This window comes from Miscanthus floridulus, chromosome 1, assembly GCF_019320115.1.
Source record: "Miscanthus floridulus cultivar M001 chromosome 1, ASM1932011v1, whole genome shotgun sequence".
Lineage (NCBI taxonomy): Eukaryota > Viridiplantae > Streptophyta > Magnoliopsida > Poales > Poaceae > Miscanthus > Miscanthus floridulus.
Window position 1 is genome coordinate 36,933,656 of NC_089580.1, and position 19,579 is coordinate 36,953,234.

A 19,579-nucleotide genomic window follows, 5' to 3' on the forward strand; every position below is an offset into this window, starting at 1 on the left:
CGTGATTGGGAGGTGTGTTTTTTTTCGTTGCCCGCCGTCTCCTGTTTGGCTCCCTAGGTGGGGACTGGGACTGGGGATGTGGAATGGCCAAATGGCTATATCGCATTGCGTTACTTTTAGGTATTGTCGTGTAGAAGACGTAACATTGCTCCTTTTGTAGATAGTCCGCGTTATTTAAATATGAAATATGCTTCATGGTCTTCAATCAAGACGTAATTTTTTGTAATCAGAGACACTTTCCCTTTCCCATGCAGATTGATTACCACAAAATTACTGCATGTTTCCTTCTCTCTCTTTTTTTAATCGAAGGAAGAGGGAAAACTTGACTCTTCGGGGCCTTGGCATCCGGCCGACAGCCCATTGGACATTTTGCGGGCCAGAAGTAGCCATCATGGCATGCGGCATGCGGCATGCGGGCCACTCAAATCAAGCCTACTTCAGCCCATACTACCTCCTCTTGACGCAGACCGCATTGTCTTGTTCTTGTCTGATCACGTGTGTACATCCAGGACGATCCGGTTCATCACTGGCGCTAAAATGACGCCAAGTCGCCATCACTGTGTGTGAGTTGATTTGTGTTTTTTAAACACAGCACGGACTCAGTTTGCGTTCGATGTTAATGATAATATAGACAGGTTGTGAAAACTTAAACGTTGCCTATCTAAATAACAGCTCCATATCCTAGTCCACGGAGGAACCAGTGAAGGAAGAATAAATTTGCCTTATCAGTTCCTGATTTATTTTAAGTAATGGTAATAGAGACAAAATGGCTCTTTACTGTAGTGCACAAAAAACTCAAACCAGAACTGACCAAAACTTCACCAACCAGACCGCCCTAACACAACAATAGTGTTGTGAAAACTTAATTAGGCCTCGTTCGTTTTCTGTGATAGGTTCCTGTCTTAGGAATAGTTCCTGGCCAGGATCAAGTGGATCCTTGTGACAGAATCGTCCGAAATAACACGCTTACGGAGGTGCTCGTCTTCCACTCGACACTAAGCACTCCGAAAAACAAGCTACAGTGGACGGTATCCGTCGGGCACGCCCTAAGGGAGAACCCGAAAGATCCACATTTTTTCCAAGGATCCAATAATGAGAACGAGTTACAATACTTGTCCATTTCATACATCAGAGTTTCTTAAAATTACATTATTACAATACCAAATGTCAGAGTGTGGAATGATAAACAACATAATTTAAAATAAACATCTAGCGATTGGAACGAAGATCCGGCTAAGCCCACCAGAAGAATCCTCCACACGAGGGTACTTCTCATGCATTACCTGCAACAGGGGTAAATAAACTCTGAGTACACAATATACTCGCAAGACTTATCCGACTAGTGGGAATAATTTCCCGACCCAAAGAATATGATAAGCTTTATGGTTTGTTGGTGTCTTTTGGCAGAAAGCAATACTAATAGTGAGTCCTTATTTATGTTATTATTATCAATCGTATTAAGATATTATCTAACCAGTCTATATAAGCATCTGTTCTACTTTTAAGCAAGAGTTGAGCAACCAGTTCCATTTCTTCTCCTTTCAACTTTCAGTTCTTACTACGGTGTTAAACACGAAGCAAGTCGTAACAACTCGGCAACGATTCGCGAACCAATGTGCCCAGCTTGGTGCCCCAAAAATACACGCCCCGCTTGTACCTCAGGCACAAGCAAGACCAACCCATCACCCTCCTGTCCTGGGTGTCTAGGTCCCCGTCCAAACTTGGACTCCAAGCCTCCACTCCTGAGTCCCGGACTCAGTGCGGTGCAAGGACCTCAACCATCTCCGCCTCCAATCAGTCGGTCCGAAAAGAGCCGGATCCACGACAAGAGAGCAACAAGTCTTCCATGCGTCCATACCCAAGTATGTGCTCGGGACAATAGATCTGTGACTTGCCCACGATGCCTTATGCAACGACCGGTCCTTAATCGACTCAGACAGGAAAAAAGTGTAACCGAGCTATGCCCTGTTGACCACAGTACACAACCCCTTACACCCACTAATACCTAAACCATATCCCTGCCCGATCACTATTTACCTTTACCATTTTATCATGAGTGATCATGTTTATCACCTACTTGTGAGTAACGGCAGGTTACTCACACTACCGATATCCTGAGCATAGCAGCTACTTGACTTGTACTGGTAGGACTCATAGATAGATATATTTATGCACGTAGTTTTCATAAAATTCCTGTAGCATAAATGCATACCATATATATATCCAGTGATCATTAAAAATAGGGGTTATGCACCGGGGCTTGCCTTGGACAGGCGACGGGTCAGTAATGTCAGCACCAACAGGCTCCGAGGCTCCCTTCTGCACGAGGATCTCCTTCTCGTACTCGTCGATCACCTCGTCGTACTCCTGTTTGTTGACGGGCACGAATTCTACCAGCTCGTGATCTACATGCATGAAATGATGATACAATGCTTAGTAATATAGCAACAACAACTCTTAAACTAAAAGTACATCTGTCTAACTATTAAGTTAGCGCTACCGACCATAGTACTAAGTTATCTATTGTTACCCATAGCAAGTACGAAGTATGACATTCATTATTATAGCAACTACAAGTATTCTTACTCCTAATGCTGATTTACGCTATATATGATAAAGCAAGGATAATAGCTACTCTATTTAACGACTTACTCTAGGGCTACAAAATTTACAGCAAATACATAATAATCTAGTGAGCCTACTGTAAAATTTTCATAGATATAACTATCACCAATTTACCATAAAAATTCCTATAAATATTAATCTACATAATATTAAGCTCTTTAGTTTGAATTTATGAACCTACCCTTGTCATAGCTAACTATAATCTAAATACACTAATAGGTAGATGGTATTTTTATGAACCTAACATACTTTGTTTCACTATTTTTGAACGTCTACAAGATTTACTATAATTTATTAAAGTTCGGCTAGAAACTATATTGAATAAACATCTGTAAACTACTGGAAAAATTGGAAAACGAATTCACAGTGTGGCCCAACGCGGCGGCCACAGACTGGCCTAGCGAGCGGAGCGCACGCGCGAGCAGCCTAGCATTGCGGCCTAGACGTGAGCTGGCCTAGCAAGGCGGGGGCGCGCGTGAGCGGCCCAGCAGGCGGCGGGCGGGGACGCGAGCGCGGCCCAGTCTGGTGGGTGCGGATGCGAGCACGCGGGCACGAACGGCGGCCCAGGCGCGAGCGTAGACGCGAGCGGCCCATGCGGACGGCACGGACACGAGTGGCCCACGCGGACGCGAGCTAACAGGTGGCCGTATTTCTAAAGTTTTCAGGGATTTATTTTCCTACAAGAAAGTGGCCCTAAAACGGGTGTGACGCAGGGATGACGTAGAGATGATGTCAACAAGCTAAGAGCAACAGCACGCACCGTTGGCTGCTAGCTTGCTCTGCTTGCCTGCTCGGGTGTGGTTCCGGTTCACGCCGGCCGCGAAGAGGACGTCCCTGACTACCTGCAGCACCGTCAGCGGAGCCACTGCACGGGCAAGGCAAATGAGTCAAGGGGAGGCACACCCGTGCTCGATTGAAACAAAAGAGCAAGGAGCAGCACCCTGACTGAGAACTTATCTCGCCGGCCATGGCGGCCCACCGAGGGGAAATTCTCCCCATTACCTCACCGTAGGAAGTAAACCCGTCAAGACGACTCCAATAGAAAGCTAATCACTCTAGTTATTTAGGCGCACAGTGGATTGGAAAGGGATGGACTGCACCTCAGCCAATTTGGTGAGCAACGGTGTTCGGCTAAATGGATTCGATGGCGGGAAAAACTCCAACTGAGGCCCCCGACAACGTATGACTGCAACAGCAGCGGGCTTGGCATGACGCAGGACATCATCGCGACCCTCAGGTGTGTGCACGAGTTTGACATTCCAGCGCGTGACCATAGCTCCGTGACACAACGACTGTGAAACAGGGAAGTTGGGACAACTTGGCTCGGCGCTGAGCGTAGCAGCGGACACGGACATGAAGGCACAGTGAGGCAGCTGTCCCACGCGTGTGCAGCTGTGTTGCATCAACGGAAGCAGTGAAGGCCGTGCAGGCGGTGCGCGTGAGTGAAGGGTCGAGATGGCGACTAGAGGGGGGTGAATAGTATTTTCTAAAACTTAATCATGTCGGCTAACCGAAACAAGTACGGAATTATAACTGTCAGTCTAGCCAAGACTATACCCCTCTATCTATGTTCTCTAGCACCTTACAAAGATACTAATCAAGCAACAAAGGTGCCGGGCTAGCTAGAGCTCTCCTAACCAATTCTATAAGCAAGGTCACACAAACCTATACCACTAGTACTTTAAGCAACTAGGGAGCTCCTGCACATGCTAGTAAGCAAAAGCACAAAGCCAACTAAGCTCACTAGTAATGCTCAATAACAAGGCAACCAATGCCGAATTAGAGAGAGCAATTACTTAGCTACACAAACTAAGCAATGTGACTAACAAGGTTACACAAACCAAATTAGCCACGCAAAGGAGCTACTTCTATGCTACACAAGCAAGAAGATAATTAGCAAGCTACACAAGCTAACTAATTACTAAAGCAACAACACAAGCTCAATGTATATGAGAGTGATTGCAAGCTTGTGTAACGGGGATGCAAACCAACAGAAAGAATAAGGTTGACATGATGATTTTTCTCCCGAGGTTCACATGTTTGCCAACACGCTAGTCCCCGTTGTGTCGACCGCTCACTTGGTGGTTCAATGGCTAATTTACATCACCCGCCAAGCCTGCACGTCGGGCACCGCAAGAACCTACCCCTTGAGTGAGGGTAGCTCAATGACATACTTTATTAAAGTTGCTCTTCGTGGCTCCCGTGGGGTGAGCATAATGCCCCTTACAAAGCACTTCTCTGGAGCGCCGCACAAGCTTCTTGCGGGCTTCGACGGAGACCACCACCAAGCCATCTAGGAGGTGGCAACCTCCAAGAGTAACAAGCATCACCGGCTTGCAACTCGATCACCTAGTGCCACTCGATGCAACCTCATGATACAATCGCACTAGAATCGCTCACTCATACAATCGAATGATCACTATCAAGTATATGTGAGATGGAGGGCTCCTAAGCACTCTCAAGCATGGACACAAAGTCCCCCAAGGTGCTCAGCACTAGCCATGGCCGAAGGCCACTTCTATTTATAGCCCCATGGGCTAAACTAGCCGTTACCCCTTCACTGGGCGTTTTTTGGGCTGACCGGACGCTACACCAGACGCAGCACCGGATGCACCGGACGTGTCCGGTCGCTATACCGGACGTGTCTGGTAGCGCCTGACCGCCACGTGTCCCATTCAAACTAGCCATTGCCACAACAGCTTTCTGACATATCCAACTAGACGCTCACACCAGTCGCAGAAGCAGACATAATCGGATGCTGAGTCGCTGCGTCCGGTCGAGTCCAGTAAGCACCTAGGTTCGACTAGATGCGTCCGGTCACCCATGATCGGATGCTGCCAGCGTCCGGTCGACCGTTTATAGAACGTCGACCATGCATATTTACACCAGACATGTCTGGTGTGGCTACTAGATGCGTCCGGTCGCTGAGTTCGCCTGTTAATACTAGACGTGTCCGGTCGCTATACCGAACGCGTCCGGTCACTCTCTGACCAGCGCGACTCACTCCTTTTATTCGCTAAGTTGATCTACATCAACTCCAACTTCATTTACTTTGTAAAAGTGACACCACCACCAAGTGTACACCACCATATGTATGTGTGTTAGCATTTTCACAATCATTTCCCAAAGGATTAGCCACTCAACTTGCCCTACCACTCGATCCTAGCGACGATGCAAAGTTAGATCACTCAAGTGGCACTAGATGACCAATATGCAAATAAGTTTGCCCCTCTTGATAGTACGGCCATCTATCCTAAACCCGGTCATAAACTTCTCTACACACCTATGACCGGTGAAATGAAATGCCCTAGGTTATACCTTTGCCTTGCGCATTCCATTCCATCTCCTCCAATGTTGATGCAACACATGCACCAACACGATCAATAATGATATGATCCATTTCATATCATCATGTGATCATATTGGTTCATCAATCTTGACTTTACTTGCTCTTCACAGTTACCATCGTCCATCGACGCCAAGTCTTGCTCAAGCTTCACCGCCACGTGATCCATCGCTCCAAAGCCTTCGACTTGCCCTTCACGCTTACAACCGGTCCATCAAGCCAAGTCCTATCTTGATCTTCTCCACCTTGATCACATGACTCAATGTCATGTCTCATGTGCATTTAACCTCCTTCATAATCACATGTGTGAGCTTTGCAACATCTCCAAGCCATTTTCACCTTCATGGCATATGTTGCTCACACATATGTACCTGTGGACTAATCACCTGTGTATCTTACATAAATACAATTAGTCCACCTAAGTTGTCACTCAATTACCAAAACCAAACAAGAACCTTTCAATCTCCCCATTTTTGGTAATTGATGACAACTCTACAAAGATATAGAAATTAAGCTCTTTTGGATTCATGTTGCTTGCCCAAGCAATTTTACCATGTGAAAATAATTTTGGACAAGTACCACAAACCTAAAATGGTAGTATTTGCTCCCCCTACATATGTGCTAGAGTGTTTGATTTGAAGGTCGCACATATGCATAGATTAAAAATGTGGGAGAGTAAATACTACAAAATGATGCTAAGGTGTATAGAATAAACCTTTGAAGCGTGTACCAATCGGAGTTGCACCTTTAAGTTCATCCTTAGCACCATGGTTAGCTAGACATCACTTGGAAATAAAAGCACTAGATACCTTGTGAGATCAACATTAAAAGCAAGGTACTAGCATTACTTGAAAAGCATACCAAGTGTCTAGCTATCATCCTATGTATGCTAGTTATCAAATCATCATTCAAGTTCTATAACTAGCATACACCGCACAAGCATGCATATTGAATTTAAAAGCTTATGCAATGCAAGTAAGCACATGAATATGCACATATCAAATGTAATCAATCAAGGTTCATGAGCTTGCTCCCCCTACTTGTGTGCTTCTCTTATCCAAGAAATTTTGATCCATCTCTTTTCTCCAATGTTGCTCCCTCTTTGTCCATATTCATGTCCAACCTCCTAAGCTTTCATATCTTATCTCTTCCCTTACACAATTTATCTCTCCCCCTATAGAGGCTTTCATATCTTTATACAATCTCTCTCCATTTGTCATCAATTTCCATAAAAAGTGTGCTTCTCATTGATGCAAAGGTATGTATTTGGGGTAGATGGTTGAGGCTTGAATCTTGCATTTTTTATGGACATCTCTTGTTTGTTGGAATGGCACCACTTGTAGATACCACTTGTAACTTGTATAGGGCTTCTTGAGATACCACAAATAGGATCTTTGATCTTGATACCAATTTATGTGACACCTCCCCTTATATGATAGCATGGGTCATCTATTTGATACACTTGAGCTCTTGTAGGTGAGGGATGCATTCTTCATTTGATGATCACTTAAAGTTGAGGATCACTTGTGGAACCATCATCTTTCATGGTTGATATCATATATAGATGTAATACCACTTGTATGAAGTGAATACCATTTGAAAGAATCTTCTAGTATAGAACCACTTGTTTGATTTATCAATAAAGACCATTTCTTGAACATTTGCTATCTTTATGAGTACCACTTATAGGATATCACTTGTGAGTTGATCTAGACATCATTTGTTGATTCTTGATAAAATGCTTGAGTCTAGATACCATTTGAAACAAACAAACTAGATATCCATTTGCATTATTGTCTTGTGCTTGTACTTTTATCACTATCATGAGCTTCTATGATTTGACTTGAACTAAATTGATTTGTCTAAGCTTCCAAGTCCGGTTTGAACCAATGACAAGCTTCCTCTTGCAAAGGTTATCTTGCCAATGTTGTACTTGCCACTTGTTAGCAATCCAAATTGATTCAAGTACTTAGGTTCACTAGCTCATGAACAAATTCATGTACTAACCACTAGATCAAGTAATCATTCAAACAATAGTGGTAGGCTATGAATTTAAATATTTTATTTGTTATGCATGATCCTATGAAGCATGTACTATATGTACTAATACTAGTAAGGGATGAAATGATCATGCATATTACAATGATACCTTTGCTATGTTAGAGTAGAGGATAGTCACATAGATTCTAATTCATTACTCCAATAGCAATGTGAAGTCCAAATATAAGCTTGGTGAAGACCAATATATACCATATTGAATTCTATTCTTCACCCATATGAAATGAATACCACTTATGATCAAGTGCGCTTTCTTGTTGTGGTTGGCTTGCTTCATCTTTTGCTTAATGCTTGCATGAGAGCATCAACATGAGAATACCACTTGAAATATCATGATTAGCTCTCTTTTAGGTGTTGCTTGCTTTTCTTGATCAACCCTTTTGATTTTTTCAACTAAGCATCTCAAATGTTCCTTGGATCACCACTTCTATATTAGCCTTCCAAGTACCACACTTGGTTTACCTACATATAGGCGGCAAGCCCCTACACTAGGGAAAAGTGACCTCTCTCCAAGAATCATTCTTGATACTCACTTGAAATGACTTGATTGATTGATCCAAGTGATGGACTTAACTTGGTGAGTAACCTTGATTCCTTCTTTAAGTCCTTTTCTTTCTTCTTGTTTAAGTCCTTTTCTTCTTACCAAATGATTTCCAATAGTCACTAGAACTTAAACTTCAACTTCATCTTGAGTTTGATCTTGATCTTTCAATTTGAGTACCGAATGTGTGCAAAGTACACTCCACAATCAAATAGCCTTGTACTCATATCTTGTCATGCTTATAGATCATCTCAAAACCAAACTCAGGTACCTCAAACACTTGTAAACATGTTTCCAACTTAAGAACCTTTTAATCAAAGTGACTCTAGATCAATCCAATATTTGTCACTTTTCTAACAGATTTTGTACCCTTCAAAGAAATAATCATATCTCCCAAAGTACAAATCCAAATACTACGAAATTTGGTGGAGATGTTCTTTACTAAGTTATCTAGCATCTATAAAAATTTTAGCTTTATTGGACTTCTAGATTGCTGCCATATATCAATTCTTCTACCACTGCTACATGCTAAAAAACTGCTGCACTATAGCTGACAAGAACCACTCCAAAACCGAAGCATTTCTTATCCAATTTTCATGAAATTTCTACAGCATCTTATACCATAAGTCTAGAGCATGTATACCAATTTTTATGCCAATCCAATAAGTTTTGATCACTCAAACATGGCTAAGACCTCAGCTAGCTCAGATTTTACAATATAGGATATATTTCAATAATTGAGCTATACGTCGTCAAATGTGAATCAAACTTGAAACTAACTTGTTTGAATATTTCCATAAGACATATATCTATTCAAACCACTTACTAAATGTCATCTTATGGATTTTCTCCAACACAAATCAATCCAAACTTGACTACTAAGCAATTATCCATTCAATCATCTCATAGCAAGCAACATTGCATATTTATCCAATTCAATCAACTCGTATGCACACAAATGAAATGATCAACAAGAGATATACCTTGGTTAGCTCATGATCATCCAACTAGCAAGCTTCAACTCAATTATTTGCAAGTCATCAAATAATATCCAATGAATCACCAACAACTTAAAATTGACACTTGTATGTTGTAGCACATTTGGACTTCACTCAATTTTTACTTGGCATTAGGTTTGAATGTGCACTAGGCTTCATATCTTGATTCAACATATGATGAACAATGTGAGATCAATTGAATCAAGTCTCCAATGCCGATGGTACCTACAAACAATCATCCACTTTTTGATGGTACCCAAACAAGTTTGGATCCTCTCAAGTTAGGAGCAATATACTTAGGCATAGCCTTAGTATGAATAGCGGGATGTTTTGCAATTGCAACCAATGAGGTACCATTGCCATCCTTTCTAAGCATATCATGATCATCAATTGAAATAAGCTTAGAAATTTTACCTAGGGGACATGAATGTGCCATGTGTCCCCTTTTATGGCATGAGTAGCACCTTCTCTTTGATTGAGCCTTCTCTTCCTTGCTCATGTGGTGCTTCTCATTGCCTTGCCTCTCATGGATTGCTTGAGCCTTCTTCTCAAGCTTGGTAGGACACTTAGAGGCAAAGTGCCCCATACTTCCACACTTGAAGCACTTGATGTGAGCATAATCTTTCTTCTCATCTTTATTCTTGCTCATCATCTTGGCATCTTGAGTTTGCATTGGATGCCTTGTCTTTCTACTCCTTCTTGTTTTCTTCTTCTTTATCATCAAATCACCACCATCTTCATGGTTGATCTTGATTTGAACTTGGGGTGTCTTCTCTTGCTCAACTTGTGGCTTTGGTTGAGGCTTCACTTGTTGCTTCACCAATTGCTTGGTTGGGCACATTGAAGTAAGATGACCCCAAGTATGGCACTTGAAGCACTTCACATGCCTTAGCCTCTCTTCTTCTTTCTTCAACTTTGAGCTTTTCTTCATTGGGGCAACCATTTGCAAGATGTCCCACTTCATGGCACTTGAAGCATATGAAATGAGAGAGCTTCTCTTGTTCTTACTTCTTCATCTCTCTTTCATATCTTCTCTTGCCCCATCTTTTGCTCTTGCTCTTGCTCTTGTTGAAGCCAATGCCACTTATGTCATTGTGGCTTTCTTGATGATTGACTTTGCTAGTCTTAAAGCTGACTCCACTCTTGTCACCAAAGTTTCTTTGAGTCTTCAACATATGCTCAAAGGTGACTTGAGAGTTGTAGCACCTCTCTAACTTGTTGCTCAATTTCTTCACTTTATTTTTGAGCTTATTATCTCCTTCAAAAGGTTAGTCTCACAAGACATAGAAGTAGAACAAGCATCTATATGTGAAGAGCATGGCATATCTAATAAATCATCACAAGAGGTGGATACATGCTTCTTTCCTATATCACAAGGGTTAGCAACATTTTGCAATTTATCATTTGATCCATGTGATGAGCTCTCATTATTTTTAAGTTTCTTTATAAACACTTTAATGAGAGAAGCATGTTGTTCTAATAATTCATCATGAGATGTAAGTAGTGTCTCATGATTCAATTTAAGCTCATCAAGTGAAGATTTATAAGCATTATTTAATTTCTTATGTTCTTCACAAGAGTTCTTTAGAAATGAGTTTTCATTTTCTAATTTCATTGTTTTAGCTTTCTCATTTTCTAAAGACATGATCATGCTAGCAAGTCTACTAACAAGCTCATTATGTGAATCAACATGATCAACCACATCATTATTTGATACATTGGTGTCACCTTGTGACATGAGACAATATGGTGTAGTGGATGGGCTTGTAGTAGCATCATCATGGCTTGAGCATGAACCATCATCACCATCAAGTGTGCATGGGGTAGCATCATCACTTGCAACACTTGTGGCACCATTATCAACCTTGTCAAGTGAACTTGTCGTAGATTGATCATCATCATCATAACTTGACCGTGAGGTGGAGCAATCTTCCATAATCACCAAATTATGGTTATGCTCAACACACTCATGCACCTCCTTCTTTGGTTCATCCTCCTTCTTGAATTTACCATCATCCCATGTGGAGGAGTCACCATAAAAGGCTTGGAGTGCTAGCCACATTTCATGAGCACTTTCCAAGTTCCATACACGTCTAAAAATATCATCATGTATAGCACAAGTTAGATAATAAAGAGCACGATGATCAAGTTGTAAGCAATCCTCTTATGCTTGGGTGAGGTTATCCTTATCCAAGGCATCACGAGAAAAACCAACAACAATGATCCACCATGCCTTGGGACCCAATTCACGAAAATAATCAAGCATATGACGTTTCCACCATGTATAGTGTGTGCCATCAAAAATGTGTGTGTAACAAACAACTTCTAGCCCAAAGTTCGCCATCCTCTCGGGTCGGTGAAGACCACAAATGAGAGACCGAGCTCTGATACCACTTGAAGGGTTGGGATGGCGACTAGAGGGGGGTGAATAGTCTTTTCTAAAACTTAATCACGTCGGCTAACCAAAACAAGTGCAGAATTATAACTATCGGTGTAGCCAAGACTATACCCCTCTATCTATGTTCTCTAGCACCTTGCAAAGATACTAATCAAGCAACAAAGGTGCCAGGCTCGCTAGAGCTCTCCTAACCAATTCTAGAAGCAAGGTCGCACAAACCTATGCCACTAGTACTTTAAGCAACTAGGGAGCTCCTGCACATGCTAGTAAGCAAAAGCACAAAGCCAACTAAGCTCACTAGCAATGCTCAATAACAAGGCAACCAATGCCGAATTAGAGAGCACAATTACTTAGCTACACAAACTAAGCAATGTGACTAACAAGGTTATACAAACCAAATTAGCCATGCAAGGGAGCTACTTCTATGCTACACAAGCAAGAAGATAATTAGCAAGCTACACAAGCTAACTAATTACTAAAGCAACAACACAAGCTCAATGTATATGAGAGTAATTGCAAGCTTGTGTAACGGGGATGCAAACCAACGGGAAGAACAAGGTTGACACGATGATTTTTCTCCTGAGGTTCACGTGTTTGCCAACACGCTAGTCCCCGTTGTGTCGACTGCTCACTTAGTGGTTCGGTGGCTAATTAGCATCACCCGCCAAGCCTGCACGTCGGGCACTGTAAGAACCTACCCCTTGAGCGAGGGTAGCTCAATGACACGCTTTACTAAAGTTGCTCTTCACAGCTCCTGCGGGGTGAGCACAATGCCCCTCACAAAGCACTTCTCTGGAGCGCCGCACAAGCTTCTTGCGGGCTTCGACGGAGACCACCACCAAGCCATCTAGGAGGTGGCAACCTCCAAGAGTAATAAACACCACCGGCTTGCAACTCGATCACCTAGTGCCACTTGATGCAACCTTACGATGCAATCGTACTAGAATCACCCACTCACATAATTGAATGATCACTATCAAGTATGTGTGAGATGGAGGGCTCCTAAGCACTCTCAAGCATGGACACAAAGTCCCCCGAGGTGCTCAGCACCAGCTATGACCGAAGGCCACTTCTATTTATAGCCCCATGGGCTAAATTAGCCATTACCCCTTTACTAGGTGTTTTTTGGGCCGATCGGACGCTGCACCGGACGCACCAGACGTGGAGACCGGACATGTCCGGTCGCTATACCGGACATGTCCGGTAGCGCCTGACCGCCACGTGTCCCATTCAAACTAGCCATTGCCACAACGGCTCTCTAACATGTCCGACCGGACGCTCACCGGTCGTAGAAGCAGACATGACCGGACGCTGAGTCGCTGCATCCGGTCGAGTTCAGTAAGCACGTAGGTCCGACCGGACGCTGAAAGGTCCTAGTATGGCGAGAGGGGGGGGGTGAATAGCCTATTTAAAAATCTACAAATCAACTAGAGCAATTTGATTAGTATGACAAATAGCGTAATGCAAACTTGCTCTAGCTCTACAAGGGTTGCAAGCCACCTATCCAACAATTCTAGTTGCAATGATTACTTAGGCATACAAACTTGCTACTCTAAAGATCTCAACTAGATGAATGTAAACAATAAAGCAAGCTCTCAATTCTAATTACTCTAAATAGCTTATATCAACTAGTTTGCAAGAATGTAATCAAGTAAGTAGGGTGATTATACCGCCGTGTAGGGGATGAACCAATCACAAGATAAAGATCAAGCCAATCACCGGAAGAATGCAAATGACAAGAGACAATTGATTTTCTCCCAAGGTTCACGTGCTTGCCAACAAGCTATGTCCCTGTTGTGTTGACCAACACTTGGTGGTTCAGTAGCTAAGAGGTGTTTCACAAACCTCGTCCACACGATAGGACACCGCAAGAACCGACCCACAAGTGAGGTAACTCAATGATACGAGCAATTTACTAGAGTTACCTTTCGGCACTTCGTCAGGGAAGGTACAACTCCCCTCACAATCACCGAAGGCGGCCACGAACAATCACCAACTCGTGCCGATCCTCCACCGCTGCTCCAACCGTCTAGATGGTGGCAACCACCAAGAGTAACAAGCGAAATCCACAGCGCAGCACGAATACCAAGTGCCACTAGATGCAATCACTCAAGCAATGCACTTGGATTCTCTCCTAATCTCACAATGATGATGGATCAACGATGGAGATGAGTGGGAGGGCTTTGGCTAAGCTCACAAGGTTGCTATGTCAATGAAAATGTGCAAGAGTTGTCCCTTGAGCCGGCCATGGGGCTATAAATAGAGCCCCCATCAAATAGAGCCGTTATACCCCTTCACTGGGCAAATCGCAGGCCGACTGGACGCTGCAGTCCTACTGACTGGACACAGCACCAGAAGCGCCAGTCGTGAATACCGGACGTGTCCGGTCGGCATACCGGACATGTCCGATAGCCCTAGACTACCACGTGTCCGGTTCAAATCATCATAGCCGTTGCCGCGCATACCGCCAATGACCGGACGCTCACACAAGACGCAGACACTCAATTGACCGGACGCTCTACCGTCGAGTCCGGTTGAGTCTAGTAAGCCACTAGGGCTGACCGGACGCGTCTGGTAGAGACTGACCGGACGCTGAGCCTTAGCGTCCGGTCGAGTACAGTAAGCACCCATGGATGATCAGACGCGTCCGGTCACACCAGACCGGACGCTGCCAGCGTCTGATCGACTTCACTGCAGAACACTATTTTTCTGAGTCATACCGGATGTGTCCGGTCGCTGAGTCTGCCACCGAATACCGGACGCGTTCGGTCACTCTGTAACCAGCGCGACTACCTCCTCTTTGACTCTATCTTTTTCACCCTTACTCAAATGTGCCAACCACCAAGTGTATCACTATGTGCACATGTGTTAGCATATTTTCACAAATATTTTCAAGGGTGTTAGCACTCCACTAGATCCTAAATGCATATGCAATGAATTAGAGCATCTAGTGGCACTTTGATAACCGTATTTCGATACTAGTTTCACTCCTCTTAATAGTATGGCTATCTATCCTAAATGTGATCACACTCACTAAGTGTCTTGATCACTAAAACAAAATGGTTCCTACATTTTATACCTTTGCCTTGAGCCTTTTGTTTTTCTCTTTCTTCTTTTCCAAGTTCAAGCATTTGATCATCACCATGCCATCACCTTTGTCATGATCTTCGTCATTGCTTCATCACTTAGAGTAGTGCTACCTATCTCATAATCACTTTGATAAACTAGGTTAGCACTTAGGGTTTCATCAATTAACCAAAATCAAACTAGAGCTTTCAATCTCCCCCTTTTTGGTAATTGATGACAACCCTTATACAAAGATATGAATTAAGGTTCATTTGAATCCATGTTGCTTGCCCAAGCATATTTACCATGTGTAAAAAAATATGGACAAGTTTCATGAACTCCAAATGGTAGTAATTTCTCCCCCTACATATGTGCTAAGAGTTTGAATTATAGCTTGCACATATGCCTAGATTGGACATATAGGAGTTAATTTCTACCAAATGATGCTAAGGTATAAGAGATGGACCTTTGAAGCGTGATACCAATTGGAGTGCACCAATATACCATCCTTAGCACCATTAGTAGCTAGACATTCACAAAAACTAGAATACCCCGTGAGATCAATATTAAAAACAAGGGTCTAGTTTTCATAACATGAGCATGAGTCTAGTTACTTTAGCCTATGCATGCTAGTTTTTCATTTCAACATTCAAACCTACAACTAGCATACATCACACAAACATGGATATTAAAAATTTATGTCATGCAAGCAACCATATGAGTTCATGAGCTTGCTCCCCCTATTTAATTAATCCCCTTCCTTTGTCATAATTATTTCTTCCCTTTGTTTCACTATCTTTGTACACTATTTCTCCCCCTTTGTCACCAATGACTACAAAGGCTTAAAGTACAGATAGGGTAGGATTATTAATTTCAACAATTTGCCCAAAAGGTAATCTCAAATTATGGATATGTTGGGGTGAAACCATGTGAAATGAGGATCATTTTCTCAATTTGGATCAATCTAGATTACTTGCAAAAGATATTTAACATAGTTTGATCCAAGGACAAGCTTCTTCATACCTCTAAATAAGGGTTATCTTGTACCATGTTGAGTTAAACACTTATAGCTCATTTTCTAAATCAAACACTAGGTTTACAAGTCCACAAACATGTCATATTCTACCACTAGATCATTTCAAACATACAAGCAATAGTGGTACCATAGAAGCATTAAATTCATTTGATTTTTATGAATGAGCCTATTCAAATGTGAAATATGTCTAGATGCACTAATCATGTCCTTAGCAAAGATGTATGCCATGCCAATCAACTTTTACCTTGGATTGCTCGAAGGAGAGGCATGTCATATAATGGGGTTGCATCAACACATATTGGAGAAGTCAAGTATGTTCAATTCATTCCTTAGCTTGCAAAACCTTTTCTCATCAAGTGGCTTGGTGAATATGTCGGCAAGTTGATCTTCGGTGCCTACACTCTCAATGCAAATGTCTCCTTTTTGTTGGTGATCTCTTATAAAGTGATGACGGACATCTATATGCTTTGTTCTTGAGTGTTGAACTGGGTTGTTGGTGAGCTTTACGGCACTTTCATTGTCACATAGCAATGGCACTTGCTTGAACTTGATTCCAAAGTCACTCAAGGTAGCCTTCATCCAAAGTAATTGAGCACAACAACTACCGGCCAAAATGTACTCCGCTTCGGCGGTTGAAAGTGCTACACTATTTTGCTTCTTTGATGACCAAGACACAAGTGATCTTCCCAATAGTTAACATGTGCCCGATGTGCTCTTTCTCTCAACTTTGCATCCCGCATAATCGGAATTCGAATATCCAATCAACTCAAATCTTGCTCCTTTGGGATACCATAATCCAACATTTTGTGTATGCTTCAAGTACCTCAATATTCTCTTTGTTGCCTTCAAATGACTTTCTCTTGGTGAGGCTTGAAACCTTGCACACATGCATACACTAAACATCACATCCGGCCTTGATGCGGTCATATAGAGTAGACTTCCAATCATGGACCAATACATCTTTTGATCCACCATGTTACCACTAGCATCACTATCTAAGCTTCCACTTGTCCCCATTGGTGTGCTAATAGCTTTACTCTCATCCATTTTAAATTTCTTGAGCATGTCCTTGATATACTTGCCTTGACTTACAAATATGCTATTCTTCATTTGCTTGATTTGAAGACCAAGGAAGTAACTAAGTTCTTCAATCATAGACATCTCAAACTCACTTGTTGTTGATTTTACACTTTGTCATCACTAGTTCTTGCTTGAACTTGATCATGAGAATCACTAGCTTGCACATTTGAGTTAGAGAGCACTTGATTCTTGTCATCTTCAATATCAATCACCTCTCTAGGCCTTATATCACCAATGTCCATGTTTTTCATTGCATTGACCAATTGAGTGCCTCTTACATCATCTAGATTCTCATCTTCCTCTTAGGAACCATTTGTTTCATCAAACTCCACATCAGAACCTCTTCAAGAGTACCACAAGCCAAATTCCAAACTCTATATGCCTTGCTAGTAGTGGAGTAACCAAGCAAGAAATCTTCATCACATTTTTTTTCAAATTTACTCAATCTAGTGTCTTTCTTCAATATGTAGCATTTACAACCAAAGACCCGAAAGTATGCTATGTTTGGCTTTCTCCCATTCAATAGCTCATAAGGTGTCTTCTCTATCATGGGGTGACAATAGAGTTGGTTGCTATAATAGCAAGCCATATTGATTGCTTTGGCCCAAAATGAATGACTCACATTATACTCACTCAACATTGACCTTGCCATGTCAATCAAAGTTCTATTCTTTCTTTCAACTAAGCCATTTGATTGAGGAGTGTACTTGGCCAAGAATTGATGTCTAATTCTAAATTCATCACACAACTCATCAATTTTAGTATTCTTGAATTTACTACCATTATTACTTCTAACTTTCTTAATGGTTGTTTCAAACTCATTGTGAATGCCCTTGACAAATGATTTGAATGTTCCAAATACACCACTCTTGTCAACAAGAAAGAATACCCATATGTATCTAGTGAAATCATCCACAATCACAAATTCATATTTGTTTCCACCAATGCTTGTGTATGTGGTTAGTCTAAACAAGTCCATGTGCATCAACTCAAATACCTTAGATGTGCTCATCATGCTCTTCTTAGGATGTGTGTTACCAACTTGCTTTTTGGCTTGACATGCACTACATAACTTATCCTTCTCAAACATGACATCTTTCAAGCCTCTAACTAAGTCATGCTTAATTAACTTGTCCAACTATTTCATTCCAACATGACCAAGCCTTCTATGCCATAACCAACACATGCTAGACTTAGTGATCAAACATGTTGACAATTGAGCTTCTCTAGCATTGAAATCAACTAAGTATAGATTCTCATATCTAAATCCTTTGAATATCAAGTTAGAGCCATCTACACTTATGATCTCTACATCATCCACACCAAATATGCACTTGAAACCAAGATCACACAATTGAGCTACTAACAATAGGTTGAAGTTCAAGCTATCTACTAGTAGCACATTGGAAATGCTCAAGTCATTTGATATTGCAATCTTACCAAGCCCTTTGACCTTGCCTTTGCCATTGTCATCAAATGTGATACTATCAATCCCATTGCTCTTGCTTTCATTGATTAAATTGAATATTCTTGAATCACCGGTCATGTGTTGTGTGCACCCACTATCAAGCATCCAATGCCTTCCTCCGGCTTTATAATTTACCTACAAAAGAAGATCAATTCTTTTTAGGTACCCAAACTTGCTTGGGTCCTTATAGGTTAGTTACCAAGGTCTTTGGTATCCAAATGGTCTTCTTCTTTGGGCTCATAATTGGTGTACCAATGAACTTAGCCTTCACATCATTTGCACCCTTATAAAACATGTAACAAGAATTAAATTTAATTAAGGATACATTAGGTAGCTTGTTCTTGTTAGTCTTGCAATTTTGCTCTATATGCCCAACTTGCTTGCATCTATTGCAAAACCAACCATTGCCCTTCACAAAGCTAGCTTTAGGAGTGACAAAGGCCGCCTTGCCTTTCTTGGGGTTATAGCCTAATCCCTCTTTGTTGAGAGAAAATCTTTGGCTACCCAAGCACTTTAGCAAGTGGGCTTCTCCACCATAGGCATTGCCTAAGGCATGAGTGAGCTCATTTACCTCCTTCTTGAGGTTCTCATTTTCCACCATTAGTGATATATCATTCATAGGTGGAGTAGAGGTGGTAGTGCTACAAGAAGTGTTAGTAGGAGCAACAAAAATAGATTCATTAATAAGATCGCATGTTAGTCCCACATCACATGTTATGATCATTTGCTCCTTCTTGGCTTCCTCCACTTTGACTTGCTCAATGAGAGAGGAGTGAGCCTTTTCAAGCTTAGAGTGAGCTTTGCCAAGCTTCTTATGGGGCTTCCATTAGCCTCTCATGAGTGGCATTGAGCTCATCAAAGGATAGCTCAAGAGATTTTAGCTTCTTGCGCAATTCTTTGCACTTCTTTCTCTTCATCTCATTGCAAGCGTGCACTTGCTCACACATGTCCAAGAGCTCCTCC